This window comes from Rhinolophus sinicus, linkage group LG14 (assembly GCF_036562045.2).
Source record: "Rhinolophus sinicus isolate RSC01 linkage group LG14, ASM3656204v1, whole genome shotgun sequence".
In the NCBI taxonomy this organism is placed as follows: Eukaryota; Metazoa; Chordata; class Mammalia; order Chiroptera; family Rhinolophidae; genus Rhinolophus; species Rhinolophus sinicus.
The window spans coordinates 24,783,968-24,804,391 of NC_133763.1; the positions used below are offsets into that span (position 1 = coordinate 24,783,968).

At 36.7% G+C, this 20,424-nt stretch overlaps 1 pseudogene; it reads right to left on the reverse strand.

The window, feature by feature from the left end:
* Positions 1-6,631: 6,631 nt before the first annotated feature.
* On the reverse strand, positions 6,632-12,164 carry LOC109435022 (suppressor of cytokine signaling 5; annotated as a pseudogene).
* Between the last annotated feature and the right edge of the window lie 8,260 nt (positions 12,165-20,424).

The following is a 20,424-nucleotide window of genomic DNA, read 5'->3' on the forward strand; positions in this document are numbered from 1 at the left end:
CTCATTTACATAGTCTCAGATGGTTTATCAGGTCATTTGGCTGATCACATTCCAGTTAGCAGGAAGTTAAATGAATGTGAAAGAGAGAGTATCCTTCTTCCCTTTAAGGGTATGACTCAGAAATAGTACACTCTACTTCTATGCTCCTCCCTTTGGCCAGAACTTAGCAATACGATCACAGTTAAATATAAGGGAGTTTAGGAAATGGATCTTTAATGTAAGTGACCATGTACTTGCGTAAAATGCAAGGGCCCTAATATAATAGAAGAAAGGGAAAATGACTTGGCAGATAACTAGCAATCTCTACCACATCATAGATATATAACTCCTTTCATTGAGATTCTGATGGATGTTAATATTAAATAGTGTATATCTTTTACAGAGATGGCTTTTGGTCACTAAATCTGTTTTCCTCTTTCTCGGTAAATAGTGGTCACTGGGATGTGGTTGGCCAGCAAAGCATTGCATTTATCAGCACTTTTTGTTACCAGATGTGGTCAAGTGAATATTTTTCAACAGTGGAATGACATGTGAGAGGAAGAGAAATGTGCCCTGCCCAGACTAAGGTTGCTGAAGTGGGTGTGAGAAGTCCAGGTTCTCTTTCTCCTTTGGTCATCTGAATGCAGACAAGGAGGTTCCTGACTCACGATATGGAAGAAACCTGGATCTTTGAATCACCATGTGGCAGTGAGCTGCCCATTGACCAAGAACTCTTTCTTGGATTGTTACATAAGTAAAAAAAAATCTTCATGTGCATTATTTTCCAGCATGATATATTTTGGAATCCTTTAGCTAAATATCACTTCAGCTTACTCTAACTAATACACTAACTCTTTTTATGCTCCCATTTGCTATTGATTCTTGTAATTACTGTGGTATAGAACTAAATGATCCACAAGAAACACTAGAATTTTGATCTCTAAGCAGCTGGTGAACATTTTTGGGTTGTAACATTTCTCCAAATTCTGTTGTTATTCACAAATTTTCCATTTGTTTGTGAATTTTGTTCTCTGTCAAAACATTTAAGACTATTTTCCATCTTTTAGAAATTGAACAGCAGTTTTTCTGACACTGGTTTTTCTGATGATAAATAGTTTTTTTTCCTTCTATTTTTGCATGTTGGGATGCTTAATTAAAAAGAATTATTTTATTCCTGGCAGGAATTCCATATAACACTTGCTATAATATTTTTCATAAAAGATTGACATTGGAACTTATTCTTAGAGAACAAATATCATGCATCTAGGAGACCATATTTAAATTCAGGGTGGAATATATGTTCTGAGGCCTTGCAAAGTTAAAAAAAAAAAAGAAAGAAAGAAAGAAAGAAAGAAATTAGCCAACTCATTTAACATTAAACTCCCAAGTGAAAATGATGCCATAATTCTGTAGAAACACTAGCTTAGATATCTTATTAATAAACTTTACTAGTTTAATTTATACAAACTCAGTCAAAATATTTCCAAAGTCAAAAAAACATTTCTGTCATTTGTTTCCCTCCTCTAGACTTGAGTTCCAAGCCGAGATTAGGATCATAGATTGGGAAAATGGAAGGAATCAGTGAGTAATGACTCAAGCACCATATTTTAATGGTCATTCCCCTACTGCAAGGCTACCGGTTTAGTAAGATTTTTAAATTTGCTAATTAATTTCACCCATTAGTCACATTGAAAACAAATTCCAGAGAGGACGCTAGACACTAATTTGTCTATGAGTTATACACCTTTAGCTATCATTCTTCATTTGGGATGCTCTCCTTTGTCAGGTTCTTTAATGTTTTTGACAATTCAAATGTGATATAATGTTCATCACACAAATTTCTTGGAAATAAAATTGCAACATATATCAATGACCTTTATATGTTATGCCCTTTAATCTGGTAGTGATTACTCTTTCTTAATATCTATCCTAAGGATATTTAACTCTTTAATTAAGCATTTCATTCAATTCATATTTATTGAGTCTCAGTATTTTCCAGGCACTCTTCTAGGTCTTGGAAATATAATATAATGAATGATACAAAGTCTCTGTTCTCATGTGTTTTACTTTTTAATGGTAAAATGATAAACAAATCAACAACTGACAATAAAATAATATCAGGTAATATTGAATTCAATGATGAAAACAAGAGCAGGGTAAGGAAACAGCCAGTGATGGAACAGGGTGAAGATACACTTTACATAGTTTCCTAGTGGGAAGCAAAGGCCTCCTGGAGAAAGTGACATGAGCAGTGACCCAAATGAAATTAGAGAATAAGTCCTATTGAATATCATTGGACAGATATTTCAGGCAGAGGCAATAGTAAGCAGCAAAGGCCCTAAGAGAAAATGAACAAGACTTATTTAGGAAGTAGCAGGAAGTCTAGCATGATTGGAGCAGGAAATGAGGTTGGAAAGAGGGACAGGAGCCAGGTCTTGTTGGATCTTCTGGATCAAGGAGAGGAATGTAGGTGTGAGTGTGATGAGAAGCCACTGAAGATTCTGAGAAGGGAGAAACATGATAGGATTTATGTTCCAAAAAGACTGCGCTGCTTGCTGTAGAGAAGAGTGTTTATGTTCTGGGCAACATTGAAATAGGGAGCCAATGAAGAGAGTCTGAGTCATTCAGGCCAGAGAAGGGAGTGGCTCAGACAGGTGCAAGCAGTGGAGGTGATGAGGAACCTGTGGGGGCTGTGGGCACAGGTGGGTTATGGGCTAGCATCCTGTGGGCAAACACCCATTGTGATTGAGGTCCTGGAAGTAGATTCCATGCATTCAAGTCACACCTTGACCTCCTAGTAACAATGATTCTAGACAATTTGTGTACCCTCTCTGAGTTTCATTTACTTCATCTGGAAAGTGGGAACAATGATAACCCTTCAAAGGCTATTATGATGTCTAATGAGATAGTTCATGAAATACATTTAAGACTGTACTTGGTGCTTAATAAGTATTGAATATTTACAAAGTATTATTTATATTGATCTGTTACAGTATATTTTTAAAATAAATAATCTAGTGGTTTTAAAAAATCAGTTTCTGATTATAAGAATCATTTGCTATAAGGAAAGTTACTATTATAAACTATGTTTAGAACACTTTTTAGTTACATAAATTTTTAGAAATATTTGTGTCAGTAACACATCCATTTCCTTTACTTCTGTTTAGAGTAGATTCCTAATTATAACTCAATTCCTGGTTTTTATTCTAAGAAGCTCTATCTTCCAGTTTGGGGCGGGTTTGCAATGATTGAGTGGGAGGATTAGGTTGTGGAATCCTGGTTCCCGCTCCAGCCTAATTAAGTCATTTAGCTTTGTTGAAATTTAGATTTTATACCGCAAAATATATTACATTGTTCAATTAGAAGTTGATAGACCTGCATGTCATAGAAAGCATTTTATAAGTGGAATGTGGCAAGAAAGACACATTTCTCCTTATGCTTGGCTCCAACTCACTGAGGACACAGAGTCCTTTTCTTTCCAGAGCTGGTCTTGTTAAATCTTCTTTGATTTCCTCATTTCAATGTCTTTTCTCAATACAGACAAACCTACTAGATTCTAAAAGAGAATGAAATGAAGGTTAGCAATTAAATTAAATTAGAAATGGATGTATGGAGAAACCCATGCAATGATAAGGGCTCATAATCCATTTATCAGTGAGACTTTGCTTCAGCCCTTGTTTTACAACTTAGTGAAGAGTGTACATTATATAAAGTAACAACTTAAAGACAGTTTCATGTGTCTGTAATGTCTGGATAGTGCCCACATTGCTGTAAGAGCAAGAGGAATGAGGGCTTTGCAAAAGAGTTTCAGGCTCTCTCATGTTCTGACTGAGCCACATAACTTTTGCCAGTGATTTCTATACTTCCTTATTTTATACAGAAATCTTTCCAGAGACTTGCTTAAAGCACCTAAAATTAGTCCTAGCCTTATTTTTATAAAACTGGACTCTGGTTATCCTAAAAGTTCCGAAATTATAAAAAAAACTATACACACAAAAATAATATTCACCATAATAATCAGAATGAATAATGATATAATCCTAGGAAAATGACACTTGAATTCTTCTACATGACTGGGTTATAATCAAGCTGAGGACCCAGAGTATTCCTTTTTTGTGTTTCTTACCTAGCTGAGGTCTAGCACATGGAATATACTTAATAAATGTCAAATGCATGAATGAAAAGGCTAGTTGAAATGTTACAAGTCAATTCTGATAAAATAACCATAAAACACAATACTTTGCCAATTTGACCATCCAGAAATATAATGGCATACTTAAAAATACGCAGCATAGAGCTCTCTATGGTGCATACAATTTAAACAGAGCCCATGATAGTACCCAATCTTATATAATTGTTTTGCTATTAATTAATGGGCTGAGCAAGAGACAAAGATATAAAAGACTAAAAGAAAAACAGCTTGGAAGATATCTCTAAATAATTCAAAGATGGTCTAATTCACCAGAAAGATGTAAAAATGGTAAATGCTATGACATAAAATAGCCTCAAAATATATGGAGTGAAAGATGGCAGAATGTAAAGGTGAAATAGACAAATCTACAGTCATTGTGGGAGATTAAACACACTTCTCTACTAACTGATAGAGTTTGTGCTAGATGCAGGGGTGTCCAAACTGTGGCCCGTGGGCCAACTGCGGCCCATTACCCATTGTTAATTGGCCCGCAGCAAATTCCAAAAATATATTTAGCTTACTTAAATAAACCATGTGAGGCAATACGTACTTCACCTCGAGTGAGTGGCCCGGCTGTTTGTGTATTGTACCACATGTGGCCCTTGGTGAAAACCGTTGAAAAAAGTTTGGACACCCCCGTGCTAGAGGAAGGCTTTCATAAGAAAAGGACGCCTGATGCTGAGGTAGAGGATGTGAATCTTGAGGACCAAAGATGCTGAGTAGAAAAATGAATCTGCAAGATAGTATGTGTGCTGGGTTGACATACTGGAAGGAACAGCCTGCGAAATCTACCAAATACTTTAAGTCTGAATAACTAAAATTTAAATAGCTACTCATCAAAGATTGTTTGGGTTCACAGCAAAGCATGAGGAAGGTCACTGAACAATTATATTTGCAGAATTCTATGGGGAAAATTTGCTACATAATAGCTAACAAGAATTGAACTCTTGCTCTGTGTACCAGGCATTGTTCTAAGTATTTTATTTTACTTTACAAGGAGAACATCAAACATACTTTATTAGCACAAAAAGCAGCCCTAAAAAGGCACAGTAAGCAGAAATATACATTAGCAGACAAAGGTTTAGTGTTGCATACAAATATAGCTTTTCTTTTCTGTTGCCCTGGCAATAGTCATCAGGATGTAAAATAACTTTCTGTAGCAGCAGGTAAGGAAACGAAGGCGCACTCGCCAGTGGTACAGAGCACATTAACAAAGAGACACAAGAATGGATTCCATTACTTTAGTGCAAAATGTCTAGGACCAAACTGTAAATTCAGTTCGATAGTAAGAAGCAAACACTACAACTTGATATTACTTCCAAAATAGCTCACTCAAATAGTATTACACACTATTCTAAGTGACAAAAATATGCTAAGTAAAGTTATTTACAGATACAGTGGTTGTACAGTAGCTTTTAAATCTGTAATTTAGGTTTCAGATTTTCCATTAAAAATGAATTGCACTGAAATTCTATAAATTGTACTTAAGCAATTCAACTATGAGAGTTTACAACAAAGAGATGAATATTGCCATCCAAATTATTACAGTTTAAAAATAATCTCAACATCAGCAACCATTGTAGTTATTATTATTATTTGACTTGTTTAGGCATCTTCTAGTGTCATTTTTTTTTTTTTTATGATTCACAAATTCATCATGAGCATAGGAAAAGATCCAACATTGAATCAACAATTAAACTGCACATCAACTTTAAAAATCACACACAGGACTACGTTGCAGCAGTTATTTCCAAAGTGTTTTAAGTTAAAGTACTTATAAAAAAAATTGATACCCAAGGCCTTTAAATAAAATTCTTCTACCATCTTTATAAGTCTGGAATTTTAAGTACTTCTGTGTTGAAAACCTGGGTTCCTTAACAGTATGTTTTGCAGAAGAGAAAAGGAGACTGACTATAAATGATATAAACACTTCACTGAAATACACTATGCCCTGTGGCCAGAAAATTGCACTCTTTTTTTCTAAAAGGAAGGCAGTCTTTATTTTGGATTTTCAAAGCTTGATTTATAGTAACTATAAACATCACTACTTTTTTGAAGTTTATAGAAAAATTCTTGAAAAAAATAATTTCAAACATTAGTCACACTGTTGAAATACTCATCAGATATTAATATTTGTTCCTCAGTAAGATATAGAATTCTTCATAGCAAATGCCCCAGGGTTGCCTCACTCAATTACCACAGCCATTGAAAACCAAGTGGTTAGCTAAATTGACAAAATATTTCTGTAGCCTTACTGAACACCTGTAGTTCTATCCTCTGTTGTCTCAATAGGCACCACATTTTTCTGAGTAACAGCACACCACATTTGACAGATAGTAACACTAAGCTTATATACTGTATTAAAAAGAAACTTAACACTGATGTATGTGCTTGCTATAGGTATACTGTCTAATGCACATAAAAACAGATCTAGTTAATGACCTTTGGGGACAGGAGAGTTTACTTTGCCTTGACTGGTTTTCCTTCTAACCAGTGAACTCTAATTTTATATTTATAATAATACTCTTGAAAAATCCTATAACACTGATGGTAAAGGGAGCCCATCAATTCCATTGTATGTAGTACATCTGCATATTACTACATGGCAGATATATTGCAGGCTAAAAGGCTCAAGTCCTATTTAGTGAGATAGGAAGCAATAGTTCAAAACACATGGAAGACCTGGTATCTTTATAATATTCCAAAAGGCCTATTACTGTGTAGGAGGGAAATACACATGGGTTGTGAGTATCAAAACTAAAGTTGTGGTCCACTATTTAATTTGGGCATGCAGAGACCTATTTTAGTAACAGAAGCTCACAGAAAAGAGATAATCCTCTTGTGCAGAGTCTCTGAGCGAAAATGTGCCTTCAGGTTTCCCTTCAAGAAGGGCTTCTGCTTCATAACAGTCCATCACACCCCAGGAACAGGGATTACCTGTGTTCTGAAGCAAATAAGGCACAAGGCAGTATATGTAATCAATTTATGTATGGACTTTCCAGGCTCCTTGTCTATTAACATGGGCATGGCTCTTCCTAGATACCTGACATTGCTTCTGTCTACATGACGGCAAACACAGTGTGGCTGTACACTCTTCTGAGCCACAACTAGCTTGTGGAATTGCAGAATTGCCCTCATTTCATTCATTCCAGGAGCTGTCTTTGGTTCCAGTTTATATTACAGATTAACCTGTGCAGTGGCTTCAAATGTACTAGGAAGGACAATTAAGTTCACAAATTCATCCTAGAAAAAGTGCTGCATGCCTCATTGCTGAATATCGCTATAGTCACCATTGAAATACTCCCCTTAGGAAGCTATGGTGGACCAGTAACTAGTCCACCCTTCAAAGCAATTTTGGAACATTTTCTGGAATGGTCATCAGAGTTGTCGTCGTATTACCCTTGATGTCCTAAATGTCATCAAAATGTCTTCTTTTCAATATTTCCTCTATCTTCAGGTAAAGAAAGAAGCCATTGGGGGCCAGGTCAGGTGAGTAGGGAGGGTGTTCCAATACAGTTATTTGTTTACTGGCTAAAAACTCCCTCACAGACAGTGCCATGGGAGCTGGTGCATTGTCGTGATGCATTGGCGAAAAGCTCAGGTTGTCTAACTTTTTCATCTGGCCTTTTCAGCACTTCCAAGTAGCAAATTTGGTTAACTGTACAGTTGGTAAAATTCATAATAAATTTTCCATATGATACCAAAAAAGTTTAGCAACATAATTGCAACAAGTTCACAAACATAATTGTCAGACCTCGTATGTATTTGTCCATTGGTAGGGGTTCAACCCCTTCTTCAATACTAAGCCACCTTCTCTCTCTAAGCTTATCTTCTTCATCTTCTGTAGAAACCAAGGATGGATCAAATTTGTCAAAAAATGTTGAATGTGGGCTTACAGGGGCTGTATGCTGTCAAATCAAATGCTATTTGGGGCCTAAATCTGAGCCAGCAGGAAAAGGGCATTTCTCAAACACTAATTCAGAAAGCTATATTTTTATTTTATTATAAAAGAGAGTCTTCGACTGCTTGTTGTAAGTTCTCAGGGGAAAATACAAGTCCACAGTATCCTGCAACCTCTGTCTCAGAGAGCTACTTCCTACAGTTCTGCTGGAAATGCTGCCCTTATTATGTATGGAGCTTACCTCATATTGCCTCTATCTCTTTTGAAGTCCACTTCTAGTTCTACCAAACTTTTTATCAATAAACTTTGTGTCTTTGTAGAACAGGAATGTTTCTACTTCCCATCCCACAGATCATGTCCAGAGTAAGAATCTCTTCTCACAGATTTCTGATCAAGTTGGTGGAGCAGGTAAACACTGTGCTCACCTCCTCTCAGGACCACATCAATTACAACTAAACTACAGAACAACCATAATCGTTCAGTTTAGCTGAACCAAAGCCCTACAACTACTGACATACAAAAGAAGCCACTTCGAGACAGGTAGAAGGGGAAGAGACATGGAAGGGCTAGTCCTATACCTGCATGTGATCATTAAAAATTGGGAGAGATATCTTGGCTGTGGAGGTCCCCAATGGAGGAGCAGGGGATTCCAGCTCCACACCTGGCTACCCAGCCCAAGTTTCCAGTGCCTGGGACAGAAGTCCCTATAATTTCTGAGTATGAAAACCAGTGGAGATTGTGGCTGAATGAGATGGAGGGTGACTGGAGTCCCAGGCACTCCTCCTCAAGGGCCCACACATGGACTTACTTGCTGACAGACTCATTGGCTCTGAGCTCCAACACTGGGGCAGGGGCTCAAAAGGTGCCAGGGACATACAGGGGGGAACTGAGTTGTCTGGCCTCAGGGTGAGGGCTGGAGGGTCAGCTTTCTCCCAGAGAAAGGAGCTGGCAGAAACCATTGTTTCTTTGATGAACCTTCCCTTCCTGCATGCAGATGCAGGCAGATACCATTTCTGTGTCTCAGTAAACTGGCTATCACCTTTCATCTTCCCTGCCCTAGTGATTCCTGGAGACTCTGCCCTACCCAACTTTTGGGCACACCCAAGCCACTTCCAGTGGCTTTTCCATAAAAACAACTTGTTTTAGCTCATGCTGCTGACTTTCATAAAATCTCTCAAAGGTTCACAAAACCCAAACAAGCAGCATCTGGCTTCAGCATGTCCTGTACCTCTGGTTGAGCAGCCCTATGTCCATACTAGTGACAGCCAACCTCCATGTGAAGATTGGCCTCTGAAGCCACCTCTAAGTCCAATTCAGGTGGTGACCATCTGTGGATTGCTTTGTGGCTTCAGGCAGAACACAGGCTGCAGCTAAACTTGACCTGCAGTGGGTCCCCTTCCAGGGGGTCCCAGGGCTATTACACCTAGTGGCCAGCTTCAGATCAAGGTGGAATATCACCTGGCCACCTCTAAGGATGATACATCGAAAGGGCAGACTGGGAAGGCACCAGAGCCTTGTGGAGACAGATCTTGCTCTGTAGGGTCAACCCTTGCACCACAGCTCCTCCACTGTGGTTACAGTCAGTCCTCACAACCAAGCAGCCTGAGGGCCAGTCCCTCCCATTGATGTGCAAACAGCAACCAAGGTTCAACTACAATAAGAGGGCACACAAAACCCATACAAGTGATACACCTACAGCACCTGGCTCTAGTGACCAGGGAGACTGCACTCGTTCGTCCCACAGGACAGCTACTATGTAAGGCCACTCTACTAAGATCAGGAGACATAGCAGCCCTACCTAATACACAGAAACAAATACAGAGAGGCAAAAAAATGGGGAGACAAAGAAACATGTCCCAAATGAAAGAGCAGAACAAAGCTCCAGAAAAAGAACTAAATAAAATAGAGACAAGCAAGTGTACCAGACACAGAGTTCTAAACATTTATTATTAGGATGCTAAATGATCTCGGGGAGAGGGAATCAACAGTAGATTAGATGTAGCAGAGGATTGAATCAGCGATTTAGAAAATAAGGTAGCATAAACCCCCCAAACAGAACAGCAAAAAGGAAAAAGAATCCCAAAAAAATGAGGATAGTTTAAGGGTCCTGTGGAACATCAACTGTACCAACATTTGCATCATAGGGATATCAGAAGGAGAAGAGAGAGCGCAAGGAATTGAAAACCTACTTGAGAAATAATGATGAAAAAAATTCCCTAACCTGGTGAAGTAAATAAATATACAAGCCCAGGAAGTACAGAGAGTCCCAAGAAAGATGAACCCAAAGAAACTCACACCAAGACACATCATAATTAAAGTGCCAAAGATTAAAGACAAAGAGAATATTAAAAGCTACAAGAGAAAAGCAGTTAGTTATTCGCAAGGGAGCTCCTATAAGACTATCAGCTGATTTCTCAACAAAAACTCTGTAGGCCAGAGGGATTGGCATGGAATATTCAAAGTGATGAGAAAGAGGGACCTACAACCAAGATTAATCTACCCAGCAACTCTATTATTTAGAACAGAAGGACAGATAAAAAGCTTCCCAGACAAGCAAAGTTAAAGGAGTTCATCACCACCAAATCAGTATTACATGAAATGTTAGAGGAGCTTCTTTAAGAAGTAGAAGAAAACAAAAAAGACCAAAAATATGAATAATAAAAGGCAATAACTACATATCTATCAAAAATTACTTTAAATGTAAATGGATTAAATGCCTCAATCAAAAGATAGGGTGGCTGAATGGATAAGAAAATAAGACTCTTACGTATGCTGCCTCTAAGAGCCTCACTTCAGATCAAAAGGCCCACACTGACTAAAAGTAAAAGGATGGGAAAAGGATATTTTGTGAAAATGGAAACTAACTAACTAACTAACTAACTAACCAACCTGGTGTGGCAGTACTTATCCAGACAAAATACTTTAAAACACAGGCTATAACAGGAGACAAGGAAGGTCCCAGCAATCCCACTTCTGTGTATTTATCAGAAGACACCCAAAAGACTACTTTGAGGGGACGTGTGCTTCCATATGTTCATTGCAGCATTGTTTACAGTGGTCAAGATATGGAGGCAGCCTGGGTATCAATCAACGGATGAATAGATAAAGAGGAGGTGGTCCATATGTACAATGGAATATTGCTCAGCAATGGATGGGAATGGGTTCTTGCCATCTGCAGTGGCATGGATGGACCTGGAGGGTATTGTGCTGTGTGGAGTATGTCAGACAGAGAAAGACAGATGCAATGTGATTTTGATTATTTGTGGAATCTAAAGAACAAAATAAAGAAACAAATAAAACAGAAACAAACTCATAGCTATAGAGAACATTTTGATGGTTGCCAGATGGGAGGGGGACTAGGGATAAGAAAGGGGAAGGGATTAAGAAGTACAAATTGGTTGTTACACAGTAGTCATGGGGATGTAAGATGTAGTCAATAATATTGTAATAAGTATATCTGGTGTCAGATGGGTGGTAGATCTATTGGGGTGATAGGTGGGAGGGAAGTCGAAGGGCAAGGTAAAAAGGTGAAGGGATTAAGAAGTACAAATTGGTTGTTACAAAATAGTCATGGAGATTTAAAGCATAGAGAATATAGTCAATTATATGGTAATAACTATACATAGTGCCAGGTGGGTACTAGACTAGTCAGGGAAATCATTTCATTATAAATATGTAACAAGTATGTTGTACGCCTGCTATTAATATAAAATAATGTTGAATGTCAAAACAAACAAACAAATAAACAGTGTAAAAAAAAAAGAATCTCTCCTCTCAAGTCTTGTTTCAGGATGACACAGGAATCATTACCTGCTTGTTTCAATAATATGAGGAAATTCAATGGCAGAGTTTTGGTTTCTCCTAGAAGAATTCTTTGAAGGGCTTAATCCCAGTTGTGCTGCAACATTTTCTCTTAAGGGACTGCTTTGTTTCCGAGGAGCTAACTCTTATACTGACTTACAAATATATTTGACAGACAAAATATCTGTTGGAGTTCATGTCCACATTTTCACTAAGGCTTCCTCCCTCATGACTGAAGAGATTCTGACATCTGCATTTGGAATTATTCTACATTCCCCCCACTTTATCCATTGATTATAAATCAGTTGGGGGAGTGCTGACTTCAACAAGGGGCACCCGTGGCCATGCAGGACTGGTTAGGAGGGCGTAGTCACGTTGAGGGTGAGTAGGCTCGCTTGCTGGTCCCACCCGTCCTGTCCCCTCTGACTACCCAAGGAGCACAGTCTCACTTCAGGGGACCCCTGCTGTGCCAGATACCCCCACCAGGTCCCCAACCCTTTCTGCAGCAGCCTTCCCCTCTTAACCCTTTTCCTCTCCCCTCTCCCTCCGTGCCCCACTGGAATCTAAGCATTAGCTCATTTAATTCTCACAACAATCTTAGTTTGTAGGTTTAGGTTTCACTACAATTGTCTAATTTTATAGATGAGGAAACCTAGGCAAACAGAAGATAAATCTGCCTGTATCACAAATGGATGTAAATAGCACTTGAAGTGCGGTAGCTGAAAACAGTGGCTGCTCACCTAGCTATGCTGCCAAGGACTGGTAGGTGCCAACTAGGTATTTCTTAGTTTGATTTGATTTCTGGCAAACTTGTTCAATGACCCTGATTTTTATCCACTTTCAAAAATATGGTAGCTTATATTAAATATTTATGCAATGTACCTTCCGTACCAATATAGGGATATAATTCTTAAATGTGTGAGAAATGACATCACATTCTTTGCTAAAGTGACCATTAAAAAGCTGTTGGCTGACTTGAACTGACTGGGACAATATTCCAAGTTTGTACTTATGACTCAGTCAAATAGCACAAATTAAAAGCTGATTTTATAACCTTCCTCTTTTGATAAATTAAAAGCTAGGTAATGTTTTCAAAATTCTGAACCAGAATATGGATTCCAAATACTAGTAATATAGATATATCAATAATTCACCTAAGACTGAAGCAAAACCTATAGAGAAATCATCTTCAACACACTGGGTTTCATCCTGAAAGGAAAAAAAAAAATAAGTGAAGTGTGAAAGCAACAAACGCTCGGAATTGCAGAGATGAAATAGACAACTGATTCTTAATCAGTTAAAATGATCACTAATAAATGAAATCTAGAAATAAAATCCCACCTCTCAGCATGATCCAAAATACAAGCTTTTTTTCATAATTAAAAATTTATTTATGAAGATGTTAACTCTTTCGTCCTCTTTGAGCCTCCTCAATATTTCTTAGCATAGTTTAGCTGCAATGCAAAAGACAGATTTGAAATTAGGTGAAAAAAAGTTGTTTAAAAGGAATAGAGATATACAAAATAATTCATGCTGTTTTATGAATTATAGAGAAGTCTAAAAAGCAAGAACAAAGGGAATTATTTAAATATCATCCCATTTAAATGGTAAATTCTCCATGACATGTTTTTCAGTTTATTGGCAGTGAGTGAACTGATCTACATGGCACCTTGTTTTGCATGTCCTTTTTCTCCCTTCTCCCACTCTCAGTCGCCTTCCATGCTTTCCATATGTCTGGATCAATCTGTTGATTTTACTGATACTTTCCCATCCCCCTTCAAGACTCTTGTGAATTATCTTAAACTCTTTGTTGTGATCAGAAATTAGGAATTTCATTGATTATATATTCTTTTTATATAGTATTTACCTTATCCACTTGTTTCTTCTTTGATTATTGAAGGTAGATTAATTTCAAGAGCAAAATGGTCAGGAATAATCAATTCTATACCTAAATAAAGGAAACTGCATAGGCTTAGAAATGCTGCACGGTAGAATTTTTGGGAAATATACTAAAGTAAAATATACTGAGATCAGGACATGATACAATATATATCAATCTTATATTCAATATGTGATTTTCAATTCAGGAAATATCCAACGGAAAGAAAAAACTCACAATGAAAGCCTTTACAATTTTTTCTTTGAAATCTTCATGCACTTTAAGAAGATTGGAGAAAACACATTTGAGCAGGCTTGGCAGTCACTCAAATTTGTGTGCTTTAAGTTTAGAACCAAACTCAATCTGCCCCCTGTTCAAGCTCTGTTCTGTGCTGGCAAAACACCACTTGCTTGTTCAGAGGGAGAAGAAAGGCTTTCTAAAACTCAAAAACTGTACTGGACATTAAATAACTCCTCAACAATTATATTATTCTCAGATGAAGTAAAATCAAATTAAACACATATGGGTGACATTTTCCTTATAACACATGGGTACAAAATAAATAGAAAATACTTAACAACACTTACTTAGAGTTTAGCAAAATTCAATAATGCCTAAAAATTGCCAAAGTTCATTTGATCTTTCCAAGATGCTTTTGGATTTTCCAGCTCTTATGCCTATTTCCCCATCACCATCTTACATTTCGAGGAAACGTTTGCTTAGGTATAAATTGTTTTGCACCATATGATATCCAAATATTGCAATAGTGTGTGAAGATGCTAAAGCTGAAATGTGGAAAGATGTACCATAATCTATTTATATTTAATTATGTAGACTGAATTAACCATACATATAAATAATTTAAACATATGTACACACATATGTATATGTGCTTATAAAAAGTTCAACTTAAGTATTCATATAAATTTTTGTTTTAAATTATTTTGCATAACAACTCTGAAATCTGATAAGTAGATCTATATAACTATGGGTAAAATATGCTGAAAAGACTGATAGTTTAAGATTTATGGGATTGAGGTATAAGCTATGGCACATATTTGCATGTTATTTAGCTCTTCTGAAACCTTTTCTTAACTAAAGAAAGATGGAGTTAGACTTGATAATATTTAAATTTATTTCTTAAACTAGTTTAATGTGAATCAGTGATTCCAACAAGAAGTTTGAAAATTACTTGATTTTATGGTTAATAATGTTAATTTTATCTGGGTTTAATTCCTTATTTGTTGCTGTACAAAGTGTGATAAAAAAATATGGTGAATGTTTAAATTTAAAAGATTATTGCAGTAAAAGACACATTGCCATTAATGCCCCTCAAAATACTCCCCCTCACTTCCAACACTCTTATCCCATCGTTCTTGCCACTTTCTGAAGCAGTTCTGGAAGTCCTCTTTCGTGAGTGTATTTAGTTGCACTGTTATGGCTGCCTCAATGTCCCGAATCAATTCAAAAACGTTTACCTTTCGTGGTCATTTTGACTTTGGGGAAGAGTCAGAAGTCATACAGTGCCAGGTCCATTGAATAAGGCGGATGAAGACACACCGTAATGTTTTTATTTGACAGAAATTGCCACACCAGAAACAATGTGTGACAGAGCTTTTCCTTTGTGATCAAGATATACAGTGAATACGACTGCCGAGTGCCATCAGACAGAAAGGCAGGGATCTTCAATATGGGAATCAGTGCACCTAACAGTATATGACAAGTTTCAACTTGTTTGGTGCAGTCAGTTGGGTGTGAGCTAAGGTTGAGAGAAGGTGTGTTTTAAAGTGTGTGGTAAATCATCCTCCATCCTGACAATGCTCCGTGTCACATATCTCTTCTGACATGCGGCAATTTCTGTCAAATGAAAACATTATAGTGTGTCCTTATCCACCTTATTCACCGGATCTGGCACTGTGCAATTTCTGGCTCTTCCCCAAAGTCAGAATGATTCAGGACATTGAGGCAGCCATGAAAGCACAACTAAAGACACACATGAAAGAGGGTTTCTAGAAGTACTTCAGAAAGTGCCAAGAACAATGGGATAAGTGTGTTTGAAGCACTTATTTTGAGGGGGATTAATGGCAGTATGTCTTTTACTGTAATACATTTTTTCTTTAAACGTTCACTGTATTTTTTTTATCACACCTCATACTATTCTTATCTCAAGTAAATGCAACCAAACTCAATGTTCCATGTTCTCTAAAAAACTTTCAGAGAATTTATTGTGTACTTTTATCAGTCTTAATATGTATCAGCCAAATTTAACTATAGCAGTTAAGATGTATGTTAGTTAATAGGGTACTTAGGAATTCCAGCAGTGCCATCTCCATACTCTACTCTATTTTCACCCCACTCCCTACCTATGGCATTATATAGTATAATAGTTATAAATGTAATCTCTGAAATTAGACTTTTGGCTTGAAATCCTGACTCTGCCATTTTATAACTACTTGACTTTGGGCAAGTGGTTTTCTCTCTCTCTACCTCAAATTTTTCTTTTCTTTTCTTTTCTTTTTCTGTGAAAAGAAGATAATGTGTTTCATTGGAGAGTTCTGAGCTGTTCACGATTTTGTACCCAAAGTGTTTAGAATAGCGTCTGGTACATAATAAATTTTCAACTTGCTTCTTATGTATCTTGTGCATTAGAATTGAAGCCTTAAAAGAGCAGGAGACTCATCAGTCTTGCTCATCATGGTCATGGCTGCTTTACCTTCTCTTCCTTCTCTGTCTTTATTTTAATTGAAGTAAATTTCACATAACATATAATTAACCATTTTAAAGTGACATTTAATACAATCACAATGTTGTACAACCATCATCTCTATCTAGTTGCTTAAATATCTTTTATCATGTGGAGGAAGTTGTCTTCTATTCCTAGTTTGTTGATTATTTTTGTCATGAAAAGATGTTGAAAACTTTTTCAAATGCTTTTTCTGCATCAATTGAGATGATCACGGTTTTCTTTAGTCTGTTAATGTGGAGTATTACACTGATTGATTTATACGTGTTGACTTGCATTCCTGAGATAACACTCACTTGGTCATGGAGTATAGTCCTCTTAATATGCTACTATGTGTGGTTTGCTAGTATTCTGTTGAGGAATTTTGCATATATATTCACAAAGCATATGGATTTAGTTTTCTCTTGTGATGTCTTCATCTGGCTTTGGTATAAAGTTAATGCTGGCCTCAAAGAATAAGTTAGGAAGTGTACACTCTTTTTCCATTTTTTTTTTTAAGAGATTGAAAAGGATTGGTATTAATTATTCTTCTTTAAACATTTGGTGGAATTTTGCAAGTGAAGTCATCTGCTCCTGGAATTTTCTTTGTTGGGAGGTTAGTTCTTTTTTTTTTTTAATTTTTTTAAAGCTTATTGGGGTGACAATTTTAGTGACGTTACATAGATTTCAGGTGTACAATTCTGTATTACATCATCTATAAATCCCATTGTGTGTTCACCACCCAGAGTCAGTTCTCCTTCCATCAACATATATTTGATCCCCTTTACCCTCTTCTACCACCCCCTTCACCCCTTACCCTCTGATAACCACTAAACTATTGTCTGTGTCTATGAGTTTTTGTTTCTCATTTGTTTGTTTTGTTCTTTTATTGTTTTTGATGTATATACCACATATCAGTGAAATCATATGGTTCTCTGCTTTTTCTGTCTGACTTGTTTCGCTTAGCATTATAATCGCAAGATCCAACCAAGTTGTCACAAATGGTTCTATTTCATGTTTTCTTACCGCCGAATAGTATTCCATTGTGTATATATAACACAACTTCTTTATCCATTCATCTGTTGAAGGACATTTTGGTTGTTTCCATGTCTTGGCCACGGTAAATAACGCTGCAATGAACATTGTCTTTATATATAAATGTTTTCAGATTTTTGGGGTAGATACTCAGGAGAGGGATTGCTGGGTCATATGGTAATTCTATTTGTAATTTTTTGAGGAACCTCCACACTGCCTTCCATAGTGGCTGCACTAGTCTGGTGGGCTGCATTCCCACCAACCAGTGTATGAGGGTTCCTTTTTCTCCACAGCCTCTCCAACACTTGTTACCATTTGTCTTGTTGATTATACCCATTCTAACTGGGTTAAGGTGATATCTCATTGTGGTTTTTATTTGCCTTTCTCTGATGATTAGTGATGAGCATTTTTTCACATGTCTATTTGCCATTTGTATGTCCTCTTTGGAGAAATGTCTCTTCAGGTCCTCTGCCCATTTTTCAATTGGGTTGTTTGTTTTTTCGTTGTTGAGTTGCATGAGTTCCTTGTATATTTTGGATATTAGCCCCTTATCAGAGGCACTGTTTGCAAAAATCTCCCATTCAGTTGGTTGCCTCTTTATTTTGTTGATGGTTTCTTTTGCTGTCAGAAGCTTTTAAGTTTGATATAGTCCCATTCATTTATTTTAGCTTTTACTTCCCTTGCCTTTGGAATAAAAAGTGCTCTTTGTACCCAAGGTCCGTAAGTTTAGTATCTATGTTTTCTTCTATGCAGTTTATTGTTTCAGGTCTTATGCTTAAGTCTTTGATCCATTTTGAATTAATTTTGGTACATGGTGACAGATAGCAGTCCAGTTTCATTCTTTTGCACATAGCTTTTCAATTCTGGCAGCTCCATTTATTGAAGAGGTTGTCTTTTCTCCATTGTATGTTTTTAGCTTCTTTGTCAAAAATTATCTGTCCATATTTATGTTGTCTTACTTCTGTATTCTCAATTCTATTTCATTGCTCTATGTGTCTGTTTTTCTGCCACTATCATGATGTTTTGATTATTGTTGCCCTATAGTACAAGCTAAAGTCAGGGAGTGTGATACCTCCAGCAATGTTCTTTTTTCTTAAGATTGCTTTGGCTATTCAGAGTCTTTTGTGGTTCCAAACAAGTCTGATGATATTTTGTTCTACTTCTTTAAAAAATGCCATTAGGATTTTGGTGGGGATTGCATTAAAACTGTATATTGCTTTGGGTAATATGGCCATTTTAACTATGTTGATTCTTTCAATCCATGAGCATGGAGTGTCTTTCCACTTCTTCATGTCTTCTTCAATTTCTTTTAAAAATGTCTTATAGTTTTCAGCATGTAGGTCTGTCACATCCTTGGTTAAGGTTATTCCTAGGTATTTTATTCTTTTTGCTGCAATTGCAAAAGGAATTGTTTTTTATATTTCTTTTTCTGAGATATCATTGTTAGTATATAGGAATGCAACGGACATTTGGACGTTGATTTTGTAGCCGGCAACTTTACTGTGCTCGTTGTAGGGTTCTAATAGCTTTATGGTGGAGTTTTTAGGGTTTTCTATGTATAGCATTATGTCATCTGCAAAGAGTGACAATTTAACTTCTTTATTCCCAATTTGGATGTCTTTTATTTCTTTCTCTTGCCTGATTGCTTTGGCGAGAACTTCCAACACTATGTTGAAAAGCAGAGGTGATAGGGGAGAGCCATGTGGTATTCCTGAACACAGAGCAAAGGGTTTCAGTTTCTCACCATTAATTATGAAATTAGCTGAGGGGTTGTCATATATGGGCTTTATTATGTTAGGGTATTTTTCTTCTATACCTATTTTATTAAGTGTTGTAATCATAAATGGATGTTGTATATTGTCAAATGCTTTTTCTGCATCGATTGATAAAATCATATGAGTTTTGTCCTTTATTTTGTTTATGTGATGTATCACACTGATGGATTTGCATATTTTGAACCATCCTTTTGCCCCGGGGATGAACCCCACTTGGTCGTGATGAATGATCTTTTTAATGCATTGTTACATTCGATTTGCTAGAATTTTGTTTAGGATTTTTGCATCTGTATTCGTCAGAGATATTGGTCTGCAGTTTTCTTTTTTCTGTGTTATCCTTACCAGGTTTTGGTATCAGGGTAATGTTAGTCTCCTAAAATCAGTTAGAGAGTATTTTCTCTTCTTCATTTTTTTGGATGAGTTTGAGCACAATTGGTACTATATCTTCTTTGAAGGTTTGGTAGAATTCACTAGTGAAGCCATCTGGTCCCGGACTTTTGCTTTTGGGAAGGTTTTGGATGACTGATTCAATTTCGTTACTGGTGATCGGTCTGTTTAGATTTTCCAGTTCTTCATGGTTCAGCCTTGGAAGGCTATATGTTTCTAAGAACTTGTCCATTTCTTCTAGGTTGTTGAATTTGGTGGCATATAGTCCTTCATAGTATTCTTGGATGATCCTTTGTATTTCTGTGGTGTCCGTGATAACTTCCCCTTTTACGTTTCTGATTTTGTTAATTAGTGTCTTCTCTCTTTTTATCTTAGTGAGTCTAGCCAAGGGTTTGTCAATTTTGTTAATCTTTTCAAAGAATCAGCTCTTTGTCACATTAATTTTTTCTATTGTCTTTTTGTTCTCTATTTCATAAATTAGTTTTGCTCTGATTTTTGTTATTTCCTTTCTTCTGCTGACCTTGGGTTTCATTTGTTCTTCTTCTTCTATTCTTTAGGTGTAATGTGAGGTTATTTATTTGGGATTTTTCTTGTTTCTTGAGATAGGCCTGTAATGATATATATTTCCCTCTTAAAACTGCTATCACTGCATCTCAAAAATTTTGGTAGGATGTATTTTCATTCTCATCTGTTTCTATGTATCTTTTGATCTCTCCTCTAATTTCTTCTTTGACCAGTCGTTCTTTAAAAGTA